This window comes from Trematomus bernacchii, unplaced genomic scaffold (genome assembly GCF_902827165.1).
Source record: "Trematomus bernacchii unplaced genomic scaffold, fTreBer1.1, whole genome shotgun sequence".
Taxonomy (NCBI): Eukaryota; Metazoa; Chordata; class Actinopteri; order Perciformes; family Nototheniidae; genus Trematomus; species Trematomus bernacchii.
The window spans coordinates 789,674-815,153 of NW_022987580.1; the positions used below are offsets into that span (position 1 = coordinate 789,674).

The 25,480-nt window shown below is 40.2% G+C and overlaps 1 protein-coding gene across 5 annotated transcripts in view; it reads left to right on the top strand.

The window, feature by feature from the left end:
- The window catches only part of LOC117479889 (cell adhesion molecule 1-like), a 480,032-nt gene that overhangs the window by 15,586 nt on the left and 438,966 nt on the right, over window positions 1-25,480 (top strand). The gene's annotated exons all lie outside the window — the stretch shown is intronic.

Below are 25,480 nucleotides of genomic sequence, written 5' to 3' on the forward strand. Positions count from 1 at the left end.
GGAGGCACAGATGCCAATTTGTGGACCAAAGGGAGCAAAAGCAAAGTGCCTGCACGCCATACTCCGGCACAAATGAAATGGACAGACACCACTCAGAAGAACCCAGGCCTCTTTGCTGTTTGACTTCAGGAAAGGATGTTGGGTTGAAGCTGAGGTCCTACGTCTTTTTCTAACCTCACTGAAATAATGTCATGGGGTCAAGAAAAGATGTGAAGAAGAATTCATCAGGACTTGGTAAAAGGCAACCGGAGTGAGAGAATCCGACCTCACTCACAATAACACTCCTGTTGGAAGTCTACAATTTTACGTAGATGGTCTTCCAAAAGAGCGTCTGGATACTTTGCACAGTGCGATCTTGTCCCGGTAATTCGTATGAAGCTATATTTCAACACATTTTACTTGCTTCTTTATGTCTTTCGAACAAGAACCATGCATAAAAATACATTCATCTCAAAAAGATTAGCCAATAGCTCATTTCCATCTGCAGTGTTTCCTTGAACGACGCGTCCCTTTAACCTGTTAAGCCCCGAGCCTGTTTTTCAGGTTTCAGGCTCGAAAATGACATGCCCAGAACAAATGACTACAACTTCACTTCTAAAAGGGTTATATGAATAATTTCTTTTATCAAAGCAAGGTTACATCTGTGAGTTGGATGTAGAAGTGTCAGAATCAATATAGATTTTTCTCAGTCAGAGTCAATTCAGATGGAACATAGTAAGAAAAGGTAAATTCTTACCTGCGCCTAAAGAAAAAACATTACTTATAGTGAAAACCACCCTTGAATGATGGGTTAGTAGACTAAAAGCTTTAGGAATCCAAACTATAACATATAATAAGTGCCCTGTATCAAGATTGAGGCAAAACAAGGTAAATTTGACCTTTTTAGAGAGGTTTAGCAAAAAGAAGTTCCAGGCGGAATAAGCTTTGGGCACATTTGGGTATATCTGGTTCCATCAGTGCCATTTGACCTTTTTCAGGTACCAGACTATAAAAATGATGTATTACATTGAATTATCACCATAGGTATTCATTCCATCCAAAGAAAAAAAATTAAATAAAAAAAAATTAATAAAAAATTAAAAAAGGGTGGAAAAAAAAAGACCCGCCGACGGGGGCTTTGGGGCTTAACAGGGAAATGTGGGACGGCATTTTCTCCTTTCCTTTCCTAAAGGACGGTATGGTGTATCCTAAAGGAGATAATAAAGGAAGCATTGAAGCTCCTTTCCTATCATCTAGAGCAGCGGTTTTCAAAGTGTGAGGCGCGCCTCCCCTGGGGGGCGCCAGAGAGCTTCAGGGGAGGCGCAGCGTGAGAAAAAAAATAACGAGAAAAGATGAGAAAAGTGACACTTGCCCACTTTTGGCTGTCTGTGGAGACCGAGTTCCCCCACCTCGCCAAAGAGGCTGTAAAAGTGCTCATTCCCTTCATCTCCACCTACCTGTGTGAGTGCGGGTTTTCCGCATGGACTTTGATCAAAATCAAGTGCAGAGTATGATCTGCGTTTATTCCTGTGTGCATCAAAGACGCAGACTCATTGTTCCCACTAAAGTAGGGGTGAGTGTAATAAGGAGGCAAAATTGACGTTCAGTGTGTTGCCGGGAACATATAAGGATTTATCCACGATGTTGAAAATGTTAAAAATGTTTTAAAAATATGTGTTGAGAACACGGCGTGCGAAAATATACGGGTCGTGCTGCAGCTAGATTTGCCTGTCCTCTGTAAGAAGGTGTCGGCGACTGACATGCGAGGAAGAACGGCTGTCCACAGGCTGTTCCAACTTTATTAACTTCCAGGGTAGTGAATTGAACATGCTATTGTAATTGGGTGTGTGGTATATTTTCATGCACGGACACGCATGTTCCACAACACACAAACTGAACAACACTCAATTGTCCGATCGCTACCACTGTCCTTGCGATCTTGTTATAACGATAACAACAAAGTGCACGTTATTACTGATGCAATATGGTTGAGACCATTTGGGCTTATTCTAGAGGGGTGCAAGGAATAGTCCAAGTAGTGGGGGAGTTGTATACAATATGTTTAAAACATAAAGATAAAAAGGTTTAAAAAAGTTATTGTTTAATGTTTTAAGGAGGGTGACGCTACTCAGCCAATCAAAAATCGGTGCAGTCAGTGAAGCCAGCACGATAGATTCAAACACACACACAGAGACGAGACAGAGGAGGAGAAACAGTCTTCATTTTATCTTACTGACCTCTTTGAAATGCAATTGAATACCCTGCATTATAGCAACAACAACAATGATAATAATAATAATAGCAATAATAATTGGGAGGGGGGGGGCGCGGCTGTTCTTATGTTCTCTGAGGGGAGGCTCACCTTCCCACACTTTGAAAACCCCTGATCTAGAGCATCCAAACAGCTCTTAACACTTCGGGTCATTTCACTCCTAAGGCAACAACCTAACATCCATCCTTCCATCCATACTGTGTGTGTGTGTGTGTGTGTGTGTGTGTGTGTGTGTGTGTGTGTGTGTGCTGTGTGTGTGTGTAGTGTGTGGTGTGTGTGTGTGTGGTGTGTGTGTGTGTGTGTGTGTGTGTGTGTGTGTGTGTGTGTGTGTGTGTGTGTGTTGTGTGTGTGTGTGTGTGTGTGTGTGTGTGTGTGTGTGTGTGTAGTGTGTGTGTGGGTGTGTGGTGTGTGTGTGTGTGTGTGTGTGTGTGTGTGTGTGTGTGTGTGTGTGTGTGTGTGTGTGTGTGTGTGTGTGTGTGTGTGTGTGTGTGTGTGATGTGTGTGTGTGTGTGTGTGTGTGTGTGTGTGTGTGTGTGTGTGTGTGTGTGTGTGTGTGTGTGTGTGTGTGTGTGTGTGTGTGTGTGTGTGTGTGTGTGTGTGTGTGTGTGTGTGTGTGTGTGTGTGTGTGTGTGTGTGTGTGTGTGTGTGTGTGTGTGTGTGTGTGTGTGTGTGTGTGTAGTTTCTCCTTTAGACCAGAACTTAATAAGCAATGTGTGTTCTTCTTTCCAATTATCCTCTAACAGTAGAACAGGTGCGGTGCAGAGACACTTTGCTCTGTGTAGGAGGTGGAAGGCTCTGTGAAAAGTAGGACATCCCTAACTGAACTGGAAATAAATGACGCCGGCTGAGACAAAGTGTCTACTGGAGCAATTGCATCTGAAAAATCGCTAAAAAAACAATGAAGTGAGCATGGCAGATTGATGGTTTCTGCTTAGTAAAAAGAGGACAGTGGTATGGGTACAGGGTTCTGTAAAATACCCAGCCCTAACATACTCGAGTCAGGCGCTTTAAATGAGCTAAAATGCTAAATCGGAACAGCAGTAAGCTCCTATTTATTTAAGGTCTTACTGGAAGTTGTTTAAAAACACCACGTGTCTCAGACTGAAAATGGGAATGAAAGGAAATGTTTGAACCCGGCCGTTTTTTCTTCTTCTTCCAAAGCAGTTGCTGGAGCTTTGAAGTGTGTAGTATTTGTTGGGCTTCACTTGGCTGTCAGATTAATACCTTCTCGACTGAAAATGAAAATGGGTGAAGGAGCAGTTAATCCGCATAAGAATATTTTTTGAGGTTGAGAAGCTGCGAGTCTAGCAGTCTGTCTGCGTATTGATTGGTTGTCTGGCATTGCAGAGTTTACCTGACATGCGGGGATCGTCTAATTCCCTCCACTCTGCTGATTGCTGAGCGTAATCTCTTTTTATCTCAACATTTCTGCTTTGAGTTACCAGTTATGATTATACAATACCTGAAAAAAAAAAGGGCAGTATCTGTAAATGCTGCGTTCTGAATCTGCATTTCAGAGACCGCTGACCTTTTTGAAACTGTTGACATTTGGTGGCATGGTTGTTTTCCATTAATAATTGATCAGTGATGAAATTACGTTTACTTTACTGGAGGTAAATGTCAGCAATACGTGCAGAGCGTAACAAGTAGAGTTATCATCAATATAACTGCAGTGAATTTAATATAATGAGTCCAGCAGTTATTCCTAAACATTGTCCATTTAAACTTAAAGGTGAAGAAGCGAAGCCAAGGAGACAAAGTTTACAGAAATGAAATCACCCTTTATTATCAATTCTTATTATTATTTGTATTTATTGACCAAATTTGTCCATTTGTTGGAAATACAAACTGTGTTATTCTTTACATACTTTGTAAATATAACCAGACAAAGAAATGTGCCTTATCGTATCCCTTAAGATAAGATAAGAGGTACTTTATTGATCCCAAATTGGAAAATGTTTGCATTGCAGCAGCAAAAAACTTTTTTTCAATTTGAAAAACTACAAATATTATAATAAGAAAAATTATTAAATATTTCTTTAGACTTAATTACAACTTATTGCAAAATGGGTGTATATGTTATTCGTGTTAAAAATACCATATTTAATAACATATTGTTGAGCTGCAGAGATATCCTGGCCTACAAATCATATTCTATATACTTAAAAATGATCTGTCCTTTCTATATCGTAATTGCAATATCAGTCAAAAATAATTGCAGCCCTTTTGACACACACACACACACACACACACACACACACACACACACACACACACACACACACACACACACATATGTACATGCTCTTCATGTCTTTAATTGACCTTGTGTTGAAAAGTGCTATATAAATAAACTTGCGTTGCATATCCAGTTAGAAATATCTATAATATATAACATGTGTTATTTACTTGCACTATATTATCCGTTTTATTATGTTGCACTGTTGGAGGAGCCTGTGACCTAAGATTTTCATCGACATATCTCCACTGTAGCTATGTACGAACGAAAGCCTTGCATCTTGAGGGCTTTTGCCTAAAGCAGCAGCAGCATGGACTCTGAATGTTCCTGCATTGACGTCAGTGGTTCAGGATCCAGACCGGAGGATTTTCAGTGTGAAATCTGAGACAATGAACTCCGTCAGCACCACCTACATGGCCACTTAGCTTGTTCCTGTCACTGAACATCCTCCATGTCAACTCCGGCCTGGTGAACAATGTGAGCGGAGGACGTGCTTTTGCTCCACATACATTATTTATCCTCCCACACCGAAAAAGATTGGCCAATAATTACAGCTTAGAAGGCTCTATTAGTGCTTCTTGAAAGCCATATAGCGCCATTATACCTCACATACTGTAGGAGGTCAATGTTTTTCATATATCACACACTGCTGTTAAGTGAGGTGAGATTGTCTTCTTGTGCCAAGACGATACTTGAAGGTATAACGAGCCAAACGTCTCAAGAAGACTCATTTTGTGTTCTGTCTCAATGTGATTGGTCATTAGGTGGTTAAATGTGTGTTTGTACATACCATTTTCTAATATCACATTGTACGTGATAGGCTAAGGGGCGGGACATCTCTATGCTGGTTGACCAATCACAACAGAGCCGGCCAGCTAACCAATCAGAGCAGACTGGGCTCTGGTTTCAGACAGAGGGTGAAAAGAGGTGCTGCAGCACAGACAGTATGAGACACGACATACTGATATACACCTGAACATCATCAGGAGAGGACTCTTTAAGTAGAGACACTACATACTGATATACACCTGAACATCAGCAGGAGAGGACTCTTTAAAGTAGAGACACTACATACTGATATACACCTGAACATCAGCAGGAGAGGACTCTTTAAAGTAGAGACACTACATACTGATATACACCTGAACATCAGCAGGAGAGGACTCTTTAAAGTAGAGACACTACATACTGATATACACCTGAACATCAGCAGGAGAGGACTCTTAAAGTAGAGACACTACATACTGATATACACCTGAACATCAGCAGGAGAGGACTCTTTAAAGTAGAGACACTACATACTGATATACACCTGAACATCAGCAAGGAGAGGACTCTTTAAAGTAGAGACACTACATACTGATATACACCTGAACATCAAGCAGGAGAGGACTCTTTAAAGTAGAGACACTACATACTGATATACACCTGAACATCAGCAGGAGAGGACTCTTTAAAGTAGAGACACTACATACTGATATCACACCTGAACATCAGCAGGAGAGGACTCTTTAAAGTAGAGACACTACATACTGATATACACCTGAACATCAGCAGGAGAGGACTCTTTAAAGTAGAGACACTACATACTGATATACACCTGAACATCAGCAGGAGAGGACTCTTTAAAGTAGAGACACTACATACTGATATACACCTGAACATCAGCAGGAGAGGACTCTTTAAAGTAGAGACACTACATACTGATATACACCTGAACATCAGCAGGAGAGGACTCTTTAAAGTAGAGAACACTATATACTGATATACACCTGAACATCAGCAGGAGAGGACTCTTTAAAGTAGAGACACTACATACTGATATACACCTGAACATCAGCAGGAGAGGACTCTTTAAAGTAGAGACACTACATACTGATATACACCTGAACATCAGCAGGAGAGGACTCTTTAAAGTAGAGACACTACATACTGATATACACCTGAAACATCAGCAGGAGAGGACTCTTTAAAGTAGAGACACTACATACTGATATACACCTGAACATCAGCAGGAGAGGACTCTTTAAAGTAGAGACACTATATACTGATATACACCTGAACATGAAGCAGGAGAGGACTCTTTAAAGTAGAGACACTACATACTGATATACACCTGAACATCAGCAGGAGAGGACTCTTTAAAGTAGAGACACTACATACTGATATACACCTGAACATCAGCAGGAGAGGACTCTTTAAAGTAGAGACACTACATACTGATATACACCTGAACATCAGCAGGAGAGGACTCTTTAAAGTAGAGACACTACATACTGATATACACCTGAACATCAGCAGGAGAGGACTCTTTAAAGTAGAGACACTACATACTGATATACACCTGAACATCATCAGGAGAGGACTCTTTAAAGTAGAGACTCTACATACTGATATACACCTGAACGCAGGAGAGGACTCTTTAAAGTAGAGACACTACATACTGATATACACCTGAACATCAGCAGGAGAGGACTCTTTAAAGTAGAGACACTACATACTGATATACACCTGAACATCAGCAGGAGAGGACTCTTTAAAGTAGAGACACTACATACTAGGGCTGTGCAATTAATCGTATTTTAATCGCGATTACGATTATGGCTTGCGACGATTATGAAAACAGCATAATTGACAAAATACGATTATTTTGCTGGGTGCGCTTTCGCCCCTCCCTAAAAGCCCACTCGGCCACGTGGGAGTGACATGTGTGAGTGTTCAGCGCGAGCGAAGATGTCAGAACAAGAGCAGCAACTCGTTAAAAAGAAGGGTAAAACTATTTCCACTATTTGGAAGTACTTTGGCTTTCAGGAGTCCGACGTGGAGCAAAACAAAGTACAGTGCAGGATTTGTTACCAGGTTGTGTTGGCACCACACGCTAACACAACCAATCTCTTTAATCATCTGAAATACAACCACAAAGTGCAATACGACGGGGCAATAATACAACAAAAAGCAGACCAAAAAGATGCCCGCTCGACTTCATCCACAACATCATCACAGTCATCGATTCAGGACGCATTGCACAGAGCAACGGCCTACGCGACGAGCTCGCAGAGACACAGAGATATTACAGGTGCCATTACATTTCACATCGCTAAAGATATGTGCCCAGTTAGCACTGTTAGCAACCAGGGCTTTAAGCAACTTGTCAACACGTTGGACAAGCGTTACGAGATGCCGTCTCGGTATTATTTCAGCAGGTCTGCGCTGCCTGCGCTATATGACAAATGCCGTGGGGAAGTCTGGAAGTTGAGAGAGATGTGGCTTCAGCTGACTACTTTGCCACCACAACGGACCTATGGTCTAGCCGCACCATGGAGCTATACATGAGCCTCACAGTTCATTATATCGATGCCGATTTCAATTTGAAGACAAAGTGTCTCCAAACCGCATTTTTCCCTGAAGACCACACGGGGCAAAACATCGCCCATGGACTGAGGGAAGCGATGGCTGCTTGGGGGTTAAAAGAGGATAAACTCGTCTGTATGACTACGGACAATGCCGCAAATATAAAGCTGGCGGCTGAGGTCAATGGATGGATGAGGCTCCAGTGCTTCGGGCATAGACTCCACTTGGCCATAGGTGAGCAGGATTCCTTCCTCCTGTTGTATGTAATATGTCATTTTAACAACCGCAACAACAATAATAGCAATAGTAAGTCATTAACATTGATGATCTCTCTCTTAATATGATAATATTAATTACATATTATTATTATTATTATTATTATTATGTTATGTGTGAGCTACTCTGTCATCTCTCTCTTTTTTTTCTCTCTCTCTTTCCCTCTCTCTCTCTCTCTCTCTCTCTCTCTCTCTCACACACACAACACACCAAATTATGCTTTGATGAAGATCATGATTATCATCATGATACTAAATAATATGTATTTGTTGTAATCTTAGAGAATGCAATGAAGGATCCCAGGATCGGCCGTGCAGTGGGGCTTTGCAAGAAGCTGGTCAGCAGCTTCTCCTACAGTTGGAAAAAGAAGAGGGAACTTGCATCTGCCTGAACACTCCCTAAAGACAGAATGTCCAACCAGATGGGGATCTAGGCAGGCCATGATCGACAGGGTCCTCGAGCAGCAGAAGGCCATTGCCCAGGTCCTTTCCAGCGACCGAAAAACCAGACATCTCTCCCTCACGTGGCAGGACGTTGATGTACTGGAGGCAATCAATAAGTCGCTTAGCCCTCTGGTGGAATTCACAGACGCACTTTCTGGAGAGAAGTATGTAAGTGTGTCTTTTTTTAAACCAACCCTGCACCTCTTCAACAACTCATTGCTGGCAGTGCAGGAGGATGACACAGACCTCACAAAAAGCATAAAAAAGAAGATACTAGACTATCTCAATGATAAATATGATGACGCAGCGACACAAGAGCTGCTTGACATGGCCTCTGCCCTGGACCCGAGGTTCAAGCTCAAATATGTCAGTGAGGACAATCGAGGATCCATTGAAGCCAGCCTGACAACTGAGATGAGGAGGGTGATGACACTCATGGTAATAATAATAATAAAAAATAAAATGTCAGATTTGACAGTAAATACAATTAAGTGAATGAATGTGTTGTCAAAGTGTTATAATGTAATTCTAGGTATAAATGTTAATACCCATAACCATTTAGTCTGATTAAACATGTCATTCTTATTTTCTTTATAATACTCCAAGGAGAACGCCCCTCTTGAGACGGCAGCGGTGCCTGCAGATGACACGGAGGATGCTGCTGCAGCTGCACCAAAGAAGAACAAGAAGGGACTGGGGAGCTTCTTCAAGGCCACCGTAGACCAAGCTGCAGAACCTCAACCTGCTCTGGAAAAGGACAAGGCCATAGCTCTTGAGCTACAGTTCTACCTCCAGGCAGTGCCACTGGATGCTGAGGAGGACCCACTAAAGTGGTGGAGGGAATCCCGGAAGTTCTACCCACGGCTCTCCATCCTGGCAAGGAAGTATCTGTGCATCCCAGCCACAAGTTCCTCTTCAGAGAGGGTCTTCAGTACAGGTGGCAATATTGTCACCTGCCTGCGCTCGTCTCTGAAACCAGACCATGTAAACAGGCTGGTTTTTCTTGCAAAAAATCTTTAAGAGATGACATGAGCAGCCCTACCAGCATTTGCCATGGTGGCCATGTTGGCTATATGTTAAGGAGTTGTCAGTAGGTTGTGACAGTGCACTGCAACATATTTGATTTAATTTATTTTGGTCTAATTTATTTTTATTTATCATATTAATATATGTTTAGTATGGTTTTGGAAGTGCGCTCCATTATGTGTTGACCTTGTTTATTGGTAAAATATTATTTGTTTTAAAGTTTAATAAATGGTCAATGAATAATCGTCAAAATAATCGTGATATCAATTATTGACCCAAATAATCGTGATTATGATTTTTGCCATAATCGCACAGCCCTACTACATACTGATATACACCTGAACATCAGCAGGAGAGGACTCTTTAAAGTAGAGACACTACATACTGATATACACCTGAACATCAGCAGGAGAGGACTCTTTAAAGTAGAGACACTACATACTGATATACACCTGAACATCAGCAGGAGAGGACTCTTTAAAGTAGAGACACTATATACTGATATACACCTGAACATCAGCAGGAGAGGACTCTTTAAAGTAGAGGACACTACATACTGATATACACCTGAACATCAGCAGGAGAGGACTCTTTAAAGTAGAGACACTACATACTGATATACACCTGAACATCAGCAGGAGAGGACTCTTTAAAGTAGAGACACTACATACTGATATACACCTGACATCAGCAGGAGAGGACTCTTTAAAGTAGAGACACTACATACTGATATACACCTGAACATCAGCAGGAGAGGACTCTTTAAAGTAGAGACACTACATACTGATATACACCTGAACATCATCAGGAGAGGACTCTTTAAAGTAGAGACTCTACATACTGATATACACCTGAACGCAGGAGAGGACTCTTTAAAGTAGAGACACTACATACTGATATACACCTGAACATCAGCAGGAGAGGACTCTTTAAGTAGAGACACCTACATACTGATATACACCTGAACATCAGCAGGAGAGGACTCTTTAAAGTAGAGACACTACATACTGATATACACCTGAACATCAGCAGGAGAGGACTCTTTAAAGTAGAGACACTACATACTGATATACACCCTGAACATCAGCAGGAGAGGACTCTTTAAAGTAGAGACACTACATACTGATATACACCTGAAAATCAGCAGGAGAGGACTCTTTAAAGTAGAGACACTACATACTGATATACACCTGAACATCAGCAGGAGAGGACTCTTTAAAGTAGAGACACTACATACTGATATACACCTGAACATCAGCAGGAGAGGACTCTTTAAAGTAGAGACACTACATACTGATATACACCTGAACATCAGCAGGAGAGGACTCTTTAAAGTAGAGACACTACATACTGATATACACCTGAACATCAGCAGGAGCGGACTCTTTAAAGTAGAGACACTACATACTGATATACACCTGAACATCAGCAGGAGCGGACTCTTTAACAAATAGTGTGCCTTCTGTGATCTGAATATTGCATCAGTCCAAATTGCAATTACATACGTAAAAAAAAATTGCAATTTCCTTGTTGATGTAAACAATGCAATTTCATAAGTACAATCCACTCGAGGCACTGCATCATTCTGTCATATCATCAGTATGATCAGGGTTGGATGGGTGAATCATTTTTCTCTTTTAATTTGGTAAAATAAATCCTGTGGCCGCCGGTCAATAATTATATATTAAAAAAAATAGAGCACAGTGTGAAAGAGCACATCAGACAGTAAAAATCAATTCTTTGTGTCCTCTGTCAGCCACAGATGGTGCCACTTCAATCTCACTCCTATTTTGTCACACTAATGTCCTGAAAGATGACAAGGGTGGGTCATTTCAGAGCAGAAATAGCAAAAGGCTGAGTGTGACGGCCGTGTCACTCTGCCTCCTATTTTGTCTCGCTAATGTTTGGAAAAATGACATCTGTGGGTGATTTCAGAGGAGAAATGGCAAAGGTGGTAGACTGTGACCGCTCCAGTTTTTAAATTTGATCCACTATCTAGTGTAGGATGAACCCTGAGCATTAGTGTAGAACTGTAACATATTGCCTATTAATCATATGGGGGTCACATTAATAATTTAACACTGTGAGCTCTCTTAAGTCTTAAAATGGCAGACACCATCTGGGCTATCGAGCGGTAAGAAGTAAATGGAAATGTTGTCACGTGAACATATATTCTTTTAAATTTGAATATTAATCTTTTGTGTAAATTACAATTTTCTTTGGTGTAAAAGAAGTTCAAAGACGGCACAATTAGGCATTTGTTTTGTAAAAATAAAATTGGGGAAACTATTTTATCCTTTTATTATTATTTGTATTTATTTATTCAATTGTTATTAATCTTATCTTATTTTTACTGATTAGTTTATATCTGTTAACTTTTAAGATACTTTTTCGTATTTTAATTATATTTATTCTCTCATGCTGCTTGAATGTCTTATTTTTCACTTTGAGCTGCATCCTGTGTATGAAAAGTGCTATCGAGAGGCGAAGCCCCTCCCCTTCCTGGGACCCCAAGGGGACCTTATTTCGGAGAAATTATGTATTGAAGTCAATGGAGAGAGAAAACGTATCTTGCGATCCCGTTTGAATTGTGCCACGAATTACACATATGATGTTTGTCAATCTTAACAAATAATTTCCATGTCAAAAAAGTCACAGTTTGTCGTAAAACTGTTGAAATATAAGACGATGAAAAATACGCAAATCCCGGTCCCGCATGCTGGCTCTTAGGCGCCGTTTACACGAGGAGAAAACTGCTTGTATCTGCATAGTTTCGCGTGCGTATAGCCCTATTATTACACGAGGCCGATAGAAACTGACCCCACAAACGATAACGGGTCCCAAGGTGGATAGATTTGCAAACGAAACGCTCTGGGGGGTCAACCGAGTCCGTGTAATCACCTCTATACGAATATTTCCTGAAAAAATAACGATAGCTCCACCTCTCCTGCTCACTGCTGTAGCATGGCTGTGTTAATTAAATGCACAAGGGGTTCTTGAATGAAATAATATTATAAAAGGCAAACCAGAATTGTTAACGCCCAATATACTCCTTAAACAAAATAAACAGTCAGATTTCATGCATTGATCCATTATATTGACAAAGGAGGATCTCACCCGGTGTTTGTAGAGAATATCTCTCTGAGCGAGTCCTCTCCACGGAGACATGCTCCTCCTCCTGTCAGTAGCTACTGCTAGTGCTACTGCTACTGACCATGCTACAGATATTAGTGCAAAAATCTACAGCTCCTCTACCACAACCATCAGCAACAAGTGGACATGGAGAATTACATGAACTACATGTTGCTAAATCCACCGCGGGGGCCATAAACAGAAGGGTAGCCATGGCAACATTGCTGCGGGGCTGCTGCGGAGTCTTCTTCACTGCTTTTGGTGTATTTTGTGGCGGAAGTTACAGCGCCACTTACAGTCCCGGCATATGTACTACAGCGTTTCCAGCGGTCTCGTTTGAACAGACACGTTAAATGAAACAAATGCATGTGAACGGAAGACTTTTTTGAATACGCATACTGTGCATAAACGCAAACGGTCCCGTGTGAGCGGGGCCTTAGGAACCGACTAACTCCCCTTGTGTGTATGCACAGCTCTCAACATGCCCAGACTTGGAGTGATTTTCACCTCTTTTAATACTTTCCGCCTCATTCTGAAAGAAAGAAGTGAAATGTGCCAACGTGACGGCCGTCTGGGTGTGTGGTGCGAGACGGGAGATGTAGGTCATTGAGCGGTTTCACACAAAAAAAAGTGTTACTTCACAGTTTTACGACACATTTTTATTTTTTTGACTTGAAATTATCTTTTAAATTGACAAACATCATATGTGTAACTCGTGGCACAATTCAAACGGGATCGAAAGATAATCTTTCTCTCTCCATTGACTTCAATACATACTTTTTCCAAAATAAGGTCCCATGGAGCTCCCCCGGAAAGGGAGGGACTTCGCCTCTCTATACAATATACATAATACACATATTGTATTATCATCTTTTTGCATAATGTTGGAATAGATAAGTATCAGGATATATTACAGGATGGAGTTTTGTTAAACATTAATTGAGTTTTAGTGCCGAGTGCTGTTAATACTCTATATTTCAAAAGAGTTTCTTTAATGACATTGATTCCAAGGACAGTGATTCATTAGTAAGCGATGCTCAACCGGGCCCAGATATTTTGGCTTTGAGAGCAGGGTTGTTTTAATTAAATTTGAAAATGACCACAATTAATCAACGGACAACAGGTTATTGAGGTTTTTATTTAAACCCTCACCTACTTTATCCCTCACTTATTAACGTTGTCTTAGAAAGAACATTGATTCATGGGAGATAATACAGGCGTTACCTTTTATAATAACCTTTAATATCTTTCAGCCAATCATATCTTTTTTTGTTAATTAGGGCTGCATATTTAACCGTGGTGTTTTTATATTTCTTACTGATTGAACTAGTTGTTGAATGGAGTATCAGAAACATCAACAAGTACCAAACACTTTCATTTAAGTTCAGGTCTGGCAAGGATTGTCTTCTTGTTGAATTTATATTTTGATAGTCTCACATTTAAATCCAAATTATGAAAATATATGTGCAATTTATGCACACAATTTCCATTTTATACTTGTGTTAAGACATTTTGAAATTGACGAGAACATCTGCTACTTTAGTTAACAACAGAACAAATATTTTGGTTGAGGAACTGAGATTCTTTCTGTTCCCTCGTCTCAAAGTCAATGGCTTTTCACCCACTGTTTAATTTGAAAATGGCGGTTGTTAACAAGTGTCTACATGAGACGACTAAACGTCATCACGCCCAACATTAGCCACCTTTAGCTTAGCGGTGGTGACGTGAAGTCATGTGACCGTGCTGTAGTTCCTTTATAGCCCAACATTAGCCGCCTTTAGCTTAGCGGTGGTGACGTGAAGTCATGTGACCGTGCTGTAGTTCCTTTAAAGCCCAACATTAGCCACCTTTAGCTTAGCGGTGGTGACGTGAAGTCATGTGACCGTGCTGTAGTTCCTTTAAAGCCCAACATTAGCCACCTTTAGCTTAGCGGTGGTGACGTGAAGTCATGTGACCGTGCTGTAGTTCCTTTATAGCCCAACATTAGCCACCTTTAGCTTAGCGGTGGTGACGTGAAGTCATGTGACCGTGCTGTAGTTTCTTTAAAGCCCAACATTAGCCACCTTTAGCTTAGCGGTGGTGACGTGAAGTCATGTGACCGTGCTGTAGTTCCTTTATAGCCCAACATTAGCCTCCTTTAGCTTAGCGGTGGTGACGTGAAGTCATGTGACCGTGCTGTAGTTCCTTTATAGCCCAACATTAGCCGCCTTTAGCTTAGCGGTAGTGACGTAAAGTCATGTGACCGTGCTGTAGTTCCTTTCTCACATATAAGACTTAAAATACAATTGTACAGATTAAAGGCGATCGGAGTATAGTTCGTTATATATTACATGTCATATCATTTAGCTGACGCTTTAATCCAAAGCGACTTACAATACGTGGAAAAAAAGAAAAGGTTCAAACTTCTATCAACAAGGAAAGAGCAGATATATTCACTTCCAGCAAGATCATACCATTGTAAGTGAGGAGTTTATATATGATAAATTGACACAACAGTCATCTTTATACAGTATTATACTTTATAGTGACATTTGTAGGGTTACAGTTTTGTGTTTTGTTTCTGCTCCAATCAAATCGTCCCAAAAGACTCTCTGCTTGTCCGTGACCTCTGAACACATGTCTGTCTTTCTGCTAGAATATGATGAATGCTGTTTCATTGCCTTGTTCTGCTCTTATAGAAGAACACACAGAGTATTCATTTAAAATGCAGAATGAAGAACTCAGTGTACGCCTGGCTGTCCGCCCACTCTGTCTGATGTTTGGCACGTTTCCCTCACAACACTTTATGGATCAATACAGAAACAGATTGTGTTACAGAGTGAAACGCTTTGTTGTGTGATGACTTTAAAAAGCTGGATGCTCTCTCGCTGTTCACTTTAGTCGAAATGCAGATTGTGTTTTTGCAGAAGCTGACGCAGCCAATCCTATATGATGTTGATTCGGAGCCAGCGAGTAATTCACCAGAGAGTGACAATGTGCTTCCCGCTGAAATTAATGAGCAGTTGGAACAATTGGACATTGTTTAATGGGGACTGAAAAAACACGAGAGGATTTAGGAGGGGTTTCTGTCGACGCTGTTCATTTAGGCAGTTTCAATGTCACCGTTGGATTTTTAATGACCTTGCTTATAGTGTCCATTAACTATTTAGTCACAACATTTTTTAATTGCATTGCATTTAATGGAGTTCTACTTTGCCATGTTGGAAATTGGGGGTGTTTTTTTAATTTTTCTGTATACTGTCATGGCTTTATAAATTATTTGATCAACTTAAACACAGCTATCAACAAATCATTATATTTATTTAGTTTGTTTTATTGCATTGAATTTTTATATTTTATTCATTATTTGATGCACTATTTTCAAATCAAGTATTTTAATAATAAATTGTGTTTTTTATAAGTTGAAAATGAACAGATTTAACATGATTTGATTGGCACTTGTACTTATTTTTCGATAGAATAAACCATTTTTATCGATGAAACCATTTAGTTAGCTACGACACACATTATTAAATTAGGATTTACATATGTTTTAATAGGGTTAGGGTTTTTTTCATCTATTTTTCGTGACTGTACAGTATGGCAGGACTTCATGTCCAAAACTCAGTCTGTTATTCCACAACTGCAGTCTGAAGTTAATGTTCTCAGACAGACAGACGACTGGTAGATCATCACGCTCCGTTTCCCCCCCCAACCCGCCCCTCTGAACTTTGTTTTATTAATGTTCCTGTATGTATGGCAGCACAATCAGCCCCCCTCAGAGGAAGGGGATTATCGTGCCCCCAACCTGGACTTTGACAATAATCAGTCAGGCATTTTGGGAGTTTTCCCTCCATGCACCGCCTTTACTGTAGCATCACTTTGTTGCTGTGTGGAATAGTTTATCAGTCTTTAAAGCTGTTTCTGTTCTCGTGCAAATGAAACGCCTGCAGTCGTCACTGATAGCAGGTATTCATAGTGTCTGAAAACCTTTTTATAATAGCTGTTTTATCACACACTGTAACCAAATAACTTATATTTATAACATGCATATCAAACCTGGATTCAATTCAGATACCACATGTTCTCTTTTTATGTTTCTGCCAGGCATGTAACATGTAACAGACTACAGGATCCCATAATCATGATACTACTTCATTATTTCAAACATATTTTCTTTAAAATGCAGTAGGTGGACTGATACAGTTTGCTTTTAGTAACTAGTAAACAGAATACATGTTTAAAGTAACCTTCCCCGCCCTGGGTTACCGTTATTCTTCTCTACTTTTATAATGTGTTAATTCGTGTTTGTGAGACGCAAGCTTCCTTTCCCATAAGCTTACTAAGACAAACAATAGCAGTGTTAGTGTGAGTGCCCTTCTTTCAAGCCTCTACCATTAAGCTTTGCAAACACCATAGACTTTTCATATTAACATTTAAAATCAGGATATTTAACACTTAAGTACTTTTATATATACAAACAGTGTTTTTCTTACCAGTCCATATGATTGAGACCCATTGCTGTCTTTACGAGAGAATACATTTGAAAATAAAAATGAAATGATGCTGCCTCCGAGTCCATAAAGGGAATACCTGATTTAGGTTAAGGATGCTCCCCCATTGGTATTAACCTTTTCAGTATTCATAGATATAAAACACTATTCATGCAGTTTGCTACACAGAAATGATTTCATGCATTAAGTGTTTACCTTGGCCGGTCTCTTTTTTTTTTTTTTGGTGATCTTTTATTCACGAATGTGGGGCCTGGTTGTCTTGAAAGTCCTAGTTTGTTAAGAAAGATCAGACTAGGTGTTGTCTAACCTCTTCTGAATCTCCACAAACTGCAATCAGTCTACGTAGGAATACATTCGGTTCCCACTGCTTCCATATTTAGATGCTTTGATCAGCTTTGGGATCCTGGCTCGTGATCGCTCTGATCAGGCCAGCTTCTCTGCTCGCCAGGTTACAATTAATCTATAACTAATAGGCTCTCTCACTGTTGCCAACCAATGAACTATTTTTAGGTCTACTGGATTGTGCAGTGTGTCGTTTCAATACAGTACATCAGTTAAAAATGTAAAATCCTTCATTAAATATGTATCCGCTTCTTAGTGGTTAATATTTCACAACCAAAAGCTGGAAGAGAGTAACTCGAACATCGTAGTTTAAGGATGGCTGATGAAGTAAACAATCTCTACTTACTATGATATTTTCCCACCATAAATATGTAGAAATCATCATATTAAAAGGTCCTATTGTCCTTTTGGGGTTTTTCCCCTTTCCTGTAGTTTGTTATACACTTGGCTCTGGTTTCAGACGGAGGGTGAAAAGAGGTGCTGCAGCACAGGCAGTATGAGAAAAATAAAGAACTTTTTGAACATTAAAGCATGGAGACATGTAGAGACACTACATACTGATATACACCTGAACATCAGCAGGAGAGGACTCTTTAAAGTAGAGACACTACATACTGATATACACCTGAACATCAGCAGGAGAGGACTCTTTAAAGTAGAGACACTACATACTGATATACACCTGAACATCAGCAGGAGAGGACTCTTTAAAGTAGATACACTACGTACTGATATACACCTGAACATCAGCAGGAGAGGACTCTTTAAAGTAGAGACACTACATACTGATATACACCTGAACATCAGCAGGAGAGGACTCTTTAAAGTAGAGACACTACATACTGATATACACCTGAACATCAGCAGGAGAGGACTCTTTAAAGTAGAGACACTACATACTGATATACACCTGAACATCAGCAGGAGAGGACTCTTTAAAGTAGAGACACTACATACTGTACATCCCTGGGCTGCCCACTGCTCCTAGTACTAGGATGAGTTAAATGCAGAGAACACATGTCACTGTGTGTGCTCTGCATGTGTGATCATTAAAGAGGGTTTCATCCCTCCGATTCTATCTATCTACTAACACTGAAAATGAGCAGAACAAGTCCTATTTAAAAACCAATCAAAGTTTAAATACGATCTCCAGAAGTATAAGGCTAACTTTGGGCTATAAAGGAACTACAGCACGGTCACATGACTTCACGTCACCACCGCTAAGCTAAAGGTGGCTAATGTTGGGCTATAAAGGAACTACAGCACGGTCACATGACTTCACCACCGCTAAGCTAAAGGTGGCTAATGTTGGGCTATAAAGGAACTACAGCACGGTCACATGACTTCACCACCGCTAAGCTAAAGGTGGCTAATGTTGGGCTATAAAGGAACTACAGCACGGTCACATGACTTCACCACCGCTAAGCTAAAGGTGGCTAATGTTGGGCGGGATAACGTGTAGTTGTCTCATTTAGACACTTGTTAGCAACCGGCTGTTTTATGTTTTAATACAATACGTTAACACTTCAAACCAAAAACAGTTTCACAATAACATTGACTTACAGTCGAGGCAACAGGAAGTGCTAAAAAGCTGACTCATTTCCTGGTTTAAGGACTCATTCCTGCACCACTCTGAGCCTTACTACTATATCTTTGAAGTAACAATTGCACAACCTTTTCTCTCCGTGTAAGACCTTTCTTGGGACATGAGACCAAATTAACCGAAAGGGAACCCTGCAGATTTTAAATAATTAATCGCAAAGATACTCGTTCTGGATGCAGCCATTAGCAAAAGATGGGACATTTTCAGCGGTGACCTTCAATGATCCCAAACAAAGCTGACCTTTTCTCCTCGTCACATACGATTGCTCACACTTCCCTAAGCAGCTAAATAAACCTTATGGTTGCCTCCATGCACTTAGCCTTCATCAAATATTAATCTCCTCCAAGACATTGCGGCTTTCGTTCACACTGTGGTAAACTTATCCCAGCTGACAGAAATATGGCGTGAGCTGTTTTGCTTAGCACTTGCTAATGTTTTTTCACCATCTCATCCCAAATGGCGTGCTATGTACACATTCATTAACATATATAGCTCGTATAGTGTGCTTTCAGAAAGCAACTTATGAGCCATTTAGAAGACATTAACACAATGCTGTCGTCTAATGGAAGTGAGGCGTTTATGAGATCAGAAAACAGTCTGAGAGGTGGTTAAAAATGGAAGGAATAATGGTATCAATTATATTATCAGGCTATAGACACACACTGTCAAAACAAAATAATTACTTAAAATCATAAAAATCCAACAAAGACAGAAAGAAACTCTGAAAATGAAGTTGTGCAAACCTACAGCCAAATGGCATATTATAATCACCATTATAAAAGCAATTAAATTAGATTAAAAAAGTCCAGATGCAACACTCTGTCTGGATTCACCATCAGCAAGAATTCACTATTAATGTCTTTATCAATACTAGTACAACAGTACGTATTTTTAATAATCACATATTTATATATACAGTTGTTTTATATAGTACAATGTGCATACTTATACTTCTTTCTTTATAGTATTTGTATCTTAATTTATGCCATTTTATTTTGTTCTTTATTGTCACTTTTCATGTTTATATAATTATTTATGTTTTATTTTTATTCTAAATGGAGCAAAACACAATTTACTCGTGGCATAAATAAAGTATTTTACTTCCAATTATATATATTACATCTAGCTCATCCACTTAGCTCATTGGAGTACTGTTATGAGAACACAAATTACGATAAGATGTACTTTATTGATAATAAATTGGGAAATGTTTGCATTGCAGCATCATAGAAAAAAACTAAAACATATAATAAAAATAAGTAGAAATTAAAGAGTAGAAATATACAATTCGAAAATTTAAACATCTCAAAATAGAAATAAAACGGCATTAAAAAGTTAAATGTCCAGTGGAGCAAAACACAAAGCTTTTAAATGATTATCCCTTGTCAGGAAAACAAGTGCCCCGAATTCGTATTGGAACAGCACCAAATCCTTCCGATATAATCTCCATGGCTCCGGATTAAAATGGACCCTTCCCTTCGCAAAACGTTTCCATCGAAGCCTCCTAAATCCCAGCTGTGGGAGTGTTTTGATATCGAACACATTAACCATCACCAACTATCAAAGCGGCAGTGGATATATTTCTTCGACATGGCTGTATTTTTGCTGCAGGTTCTCCAAAGCACAAACGTTTTTTATGAGATTATAGGCCGGTCAGCCCGAGGTAGCAGATCGATAGGTCCTCTCAGGGAAAGGGGATTGACCATGCATTGATCCGGACCTAACAGCAGCTGAGGATGCACCGGACCTCTAAAATCAAAGCTCTGATGATGACAGGATTCCAGTTGATTTCCCAATCACAGAAACCAAGGTGCCATTTATGTGCTCGCCAAAACAATCATTAAAAGAAGTGTTTGGAAACATTACTGAGTTGGACGAAACACAGCGATGTCCTGAGAGATGGTTCCTCCTACTGCCTTAACAGTGGTGTAATACATTTACTCAAGTACTTAAGTACAATTTTGAGGTATTTGTACTTAAAGGTGGGGTAGGTAAGTTTGAGAAACCGGCTCGAGATCGCTAGAATTTGAAAATACACAACCGGAGAAAATCTGCCACTTCCTCACAGAGCCCCTCCTCCAACACACACGAACGCGCACATGACCAATGAGGGCACGAGATAAGTTTGTGCACAGATGGAAGGCTGACAGGCAGGTAGGCCATCCAGTTATTTGAGCCGGGCCGGCTCAGATGATTGGTCGTGCTTTTTACAGTACTACAGCTTCCACAGATGATATTTCTTTATGGATTTGTTGTCAAAGCACTTCAGATATTCATTGCTATCGGGATGTTAAGAGCATTCCATGGAATATAACAAAAAGTGTATCTCGAGCCGGTTTCTCAAACTTACCTACCCCACCTTTAAGTTTTTTAATTATATGCCACCTTATCCTTCTACTTCAGTACATTTTGAAAGCCAATATTGTACTTTTTACATTTTTTACTCGACAGCTTTTGGTATGACTATAGTAAAAATATCTGAGTACTTTCTCCATTTCTGGGCTTAAGTAATTGTAGAAAATCATTGGGCATAAACACCTAAATTACACAAATATACACATTTTTATTTTGCCCCTGTTGCATTATTTTGAAGGTATATTTTAGATAGGGATGCTTCAAAAGGAAAATAAAGGGATTATCCTGGGATCAAAATGGGAGTTATTGATTACAAATAGCGTTTGGCATTCAAAGCTGGTTTTCACAGAGGTGTCAGCCATGCAATACCAACACTTCCTGTAGACTTTTCACATTAAAAGCCTATTTATCGATCTTTTGTAATCACTAAAGCACTTGAAGGAGAAGGTGTTGAGTTTGCAAGGTACCAAATGGGAGCAGAACTGAAAACAGGCAGGGGTCTTGTTAAAATCTAAAACGGTATACTTTTAAATCAGGTACAATGAAATGAAATTCTATAATTTGGGGCTAAAGAAAGGCCTTTGTGTGAGAGGTAATGCTTCATAGCTTGCCACAAGTCCCTCAGTTCAGTTGTGTGTTATGCAACTCTTTCAAACGTTGACACTGACTTCATTCCACCATCTGTCACATCCATCTGTGGCGGTGAACTCATCACCTTTTGTGCAAATTCCCAGCAAATTGCCTCGTCTTTTCAAATGTAAGGGACAAACAATGGATAGAGCAAAGAGCGGGGGTATGTCGGAGGTAATACTCAATCCCCCTCCCCTTCTTACTGCCTCCGAACTGTCTGACAGACTTAAATCCTTTCACATGAGAGGCGCTGGCTTTCTGCGACATACTGTATGCTCAGTGGAATCTCATTTCCTGCCATTGCTTGTATATTAATGACGTGTGATTTAGGCGCACTGTAGGGTAGAAACTCAGAGCAAAGAGCAAGCAAGCACATTCTTCATTTCAGTCATTTCATTCCTTTTTTTTGCAAATGCAGTTTAAAAAAGCTTTGACTTTGCATAATTTCGCAATCCAATTCCAATCACGACTCCACTCAACCTTTCTCGAGAAGATGGCCGTTTTTTTTCTGTACTGTGATCACATTTCGTCTGCCAAAGGGAAAAGGGTACAGCACCCCTGAAAGCAAATTTCAAGCAGTAAATAGTCAAATATAGCAGATTGGTCGGCCTGGTTTGTGGGAAATAACAATGTTTGTCTCTGTGAGCCGAGACAGGAAGCGTGTGGGAAGCGACGGTGAAACGAGTAAGAAAATCTCTTCAATCTCCATGGAGTCAAAAACCAACAAAACTCAGATAAACATTGTCCAAGGGAAATGGAGAATATTCGTGCTTTTGGTTTTGTTTCAAAATGTCAGACAAGCAAGAAAATGCTTCGCTGTGTGACTGTTAACATCAGCATCGCATTCAGCCCGAGAGGAAACATGTACTTGAGTCTGGATGTGAAACCAGCTGTGTGTGTGTGTGTTAAAAGTATACTTACTATTCCTCTGTTCGTCAAACAGCAAATGCAATGCTGGAAAAGAAGACTGATTTTCGAACACTGTTGCTTGTGATACGCAGGTTTATGTCGCGAATCACAAAGATTTCTCACGATCAGATTCAGATTACTAAACTTGGGTTTCAATCGTTTTTTCGAGTTTGGAAGCATGACTCAATGCCGGCTATTGAACGCACCATTTATTTCTAGAATGTAGTATTGTTTTTTTTATTTAGCAGCATTAGCAAGTAGCTGCTTTGCCACCAAGCTTCCAGAAACCTGTAGTACACGTATCTTGACCAATAGAGCACTTTCTTTTTCCTTAAGCCCCGCCTCCAATTCGTCTGGTCTTGGCTAAGTCAAATTAATTCAGAGATAAATCAACTGTATTCGGCTTTAAACACATTTTACACCTCTTTTAGGACCTAAAGATATATATATTTCCTTATGTTCGTACCGTAGTTAATTTAGCTAAAAAAAGATATCTTCTGATTTACAGACGTCTCTTTCCCAATGTAAGTCTGGGTGTAGTACCATTGTTGGCCACTACGAAAGTTCGGGGGTTTGGTGCAGTATAGGTAGAAAAAAACCATTATTCGTCCAACAAAGGGGAAATGTACATTGTAACAGCAAAATAGTTTAATATTAATGAAGAAGCATGCATCACATGTTAAAGATACAAATATAAATGACATTACAATTAATTATATTGTTCATTTTACAGCTACAGCCTGTATATGCCACAGTGTATACAAGTGTTTGTTCAAATTGATAAACTGATTTGACTTCAGAGACAATCATATGCTCAAAGACGACACGGTTTATACTCTTTTCTATGATTGCAGTCGCTCTTGTTTTCCACCTCATGTTCTCCTCGCTCTGCTCAGACGAAATAAACCCGCTCTTATTGGCTGTCTTCCTCAGGAGTGTAATCTCGCCAAAGTTGAGCAGCATTTAATTGCTATTCGCACGCTCCTGTTATCTTCCATATGAAGGAAGAATTTAAATGCCCCACAGACAAAATTATGCTCCTGTTATGTGGAAATGTATCCTGTAGTATAACAGCTGCCCTCATAATTAGCCCTGCCGATGACAACTGGAGGCTTATTGGCAGAACAAACCCAGTGGCTGGATGTGTGATGTGGATTGTTTTTGGTCTGACACTTACCTATTCTCTTTGCAACCTGCATTATTACCCCGTCTCTGAGCGCTGACCTTGTGCGCTTTATTGAATTCAGCTCAATACTTCTTATAAAGCCTGTCTCTGTGTGTTTAGCAGAACCAATTAGACCGTTAATTCTCGCTGCAGTTGGGATCTAGTGATAACGACGGAGAAGAATAGAAAGCATGTGTCTAATTTTTTTTCTACGGTACCTCACGGGTACAAGTCAAGGGTCTGGCTTTCTCCAGCGTTGAGGGGATTCTCATTTAAGACTGCAAATCAGGGCTTTGATGGGGACCCTTTCTAACCCCCCCCCCCCCCCGGTTTTAGTTAATTTCAGTCTATTCAGACCACATTGTGTGCCGTGCATTTCATTTGGCGGGCCTTTTGTTTTGAGTCGTGCTGGAGATGAACCAGCGGCATGAGTCGGAGCTAAGGGAGGGATTAGGACCACTCGTTTCACGCTTTCCTGGAGGTGGGCTAGCTTTGAAAATGTCAAGGAGGGTGAGGGGCTACAACTATTTGAATAGGCGCATCGCAGCAATGGACAGCTGCTAATGAGCCTGGGTTCAAAGAGTTAAATAGATTATGACTAAATGCTTTTTAGTGGCTACTGCTGTTTCAAGAGGTCCCCATTATGCTATTTGGGGTTTTCTCTTTCCTGTAGTGTGTTATATAGGTTTTGGTGCATGTCAATGGTCTGCAAAGGCTAAAATCCCTGTTCCTCTCCCACACTATTGGCTAGCGCTCCCACACATTGTACGTGATAGGCTAAGGGGCGGGACATCTCTAAGTGGTTGACCAATCACAACAGAGCCGGCCAGCTAACCAATCGGAGCAGACTGGGCTCTGGTTTCAGACAGAGGGTGAAAAGAGGTGCTGCAGCACAGGCAGTATGAGAAAAATAAAGAGCTGTTTGAACATTAAAGCATGGAGACATGTAGAGACACTACATACTGATATACACCTGAACATCATCAGGAGAGGACTCTTTAAAGTAGAGACACTACATACTGATATACACCTGAACATCAGCAGGAGAGGACTCTTTAAAGTAGAGACACTACATACTGATATACACCTGAACATCAGCAGGAGAGGACTCTTTAAAGTAGAGACACTACATACTGATATACACCTGAACATCAGCAGGAGAGGACTCTTTAAAGTAGAGACACTACATGCTGATATACACCTGAACATCAGCAGGAGAGGACTCTTTAAAGTAGAGACACTACATACTGATATACACCTGAACA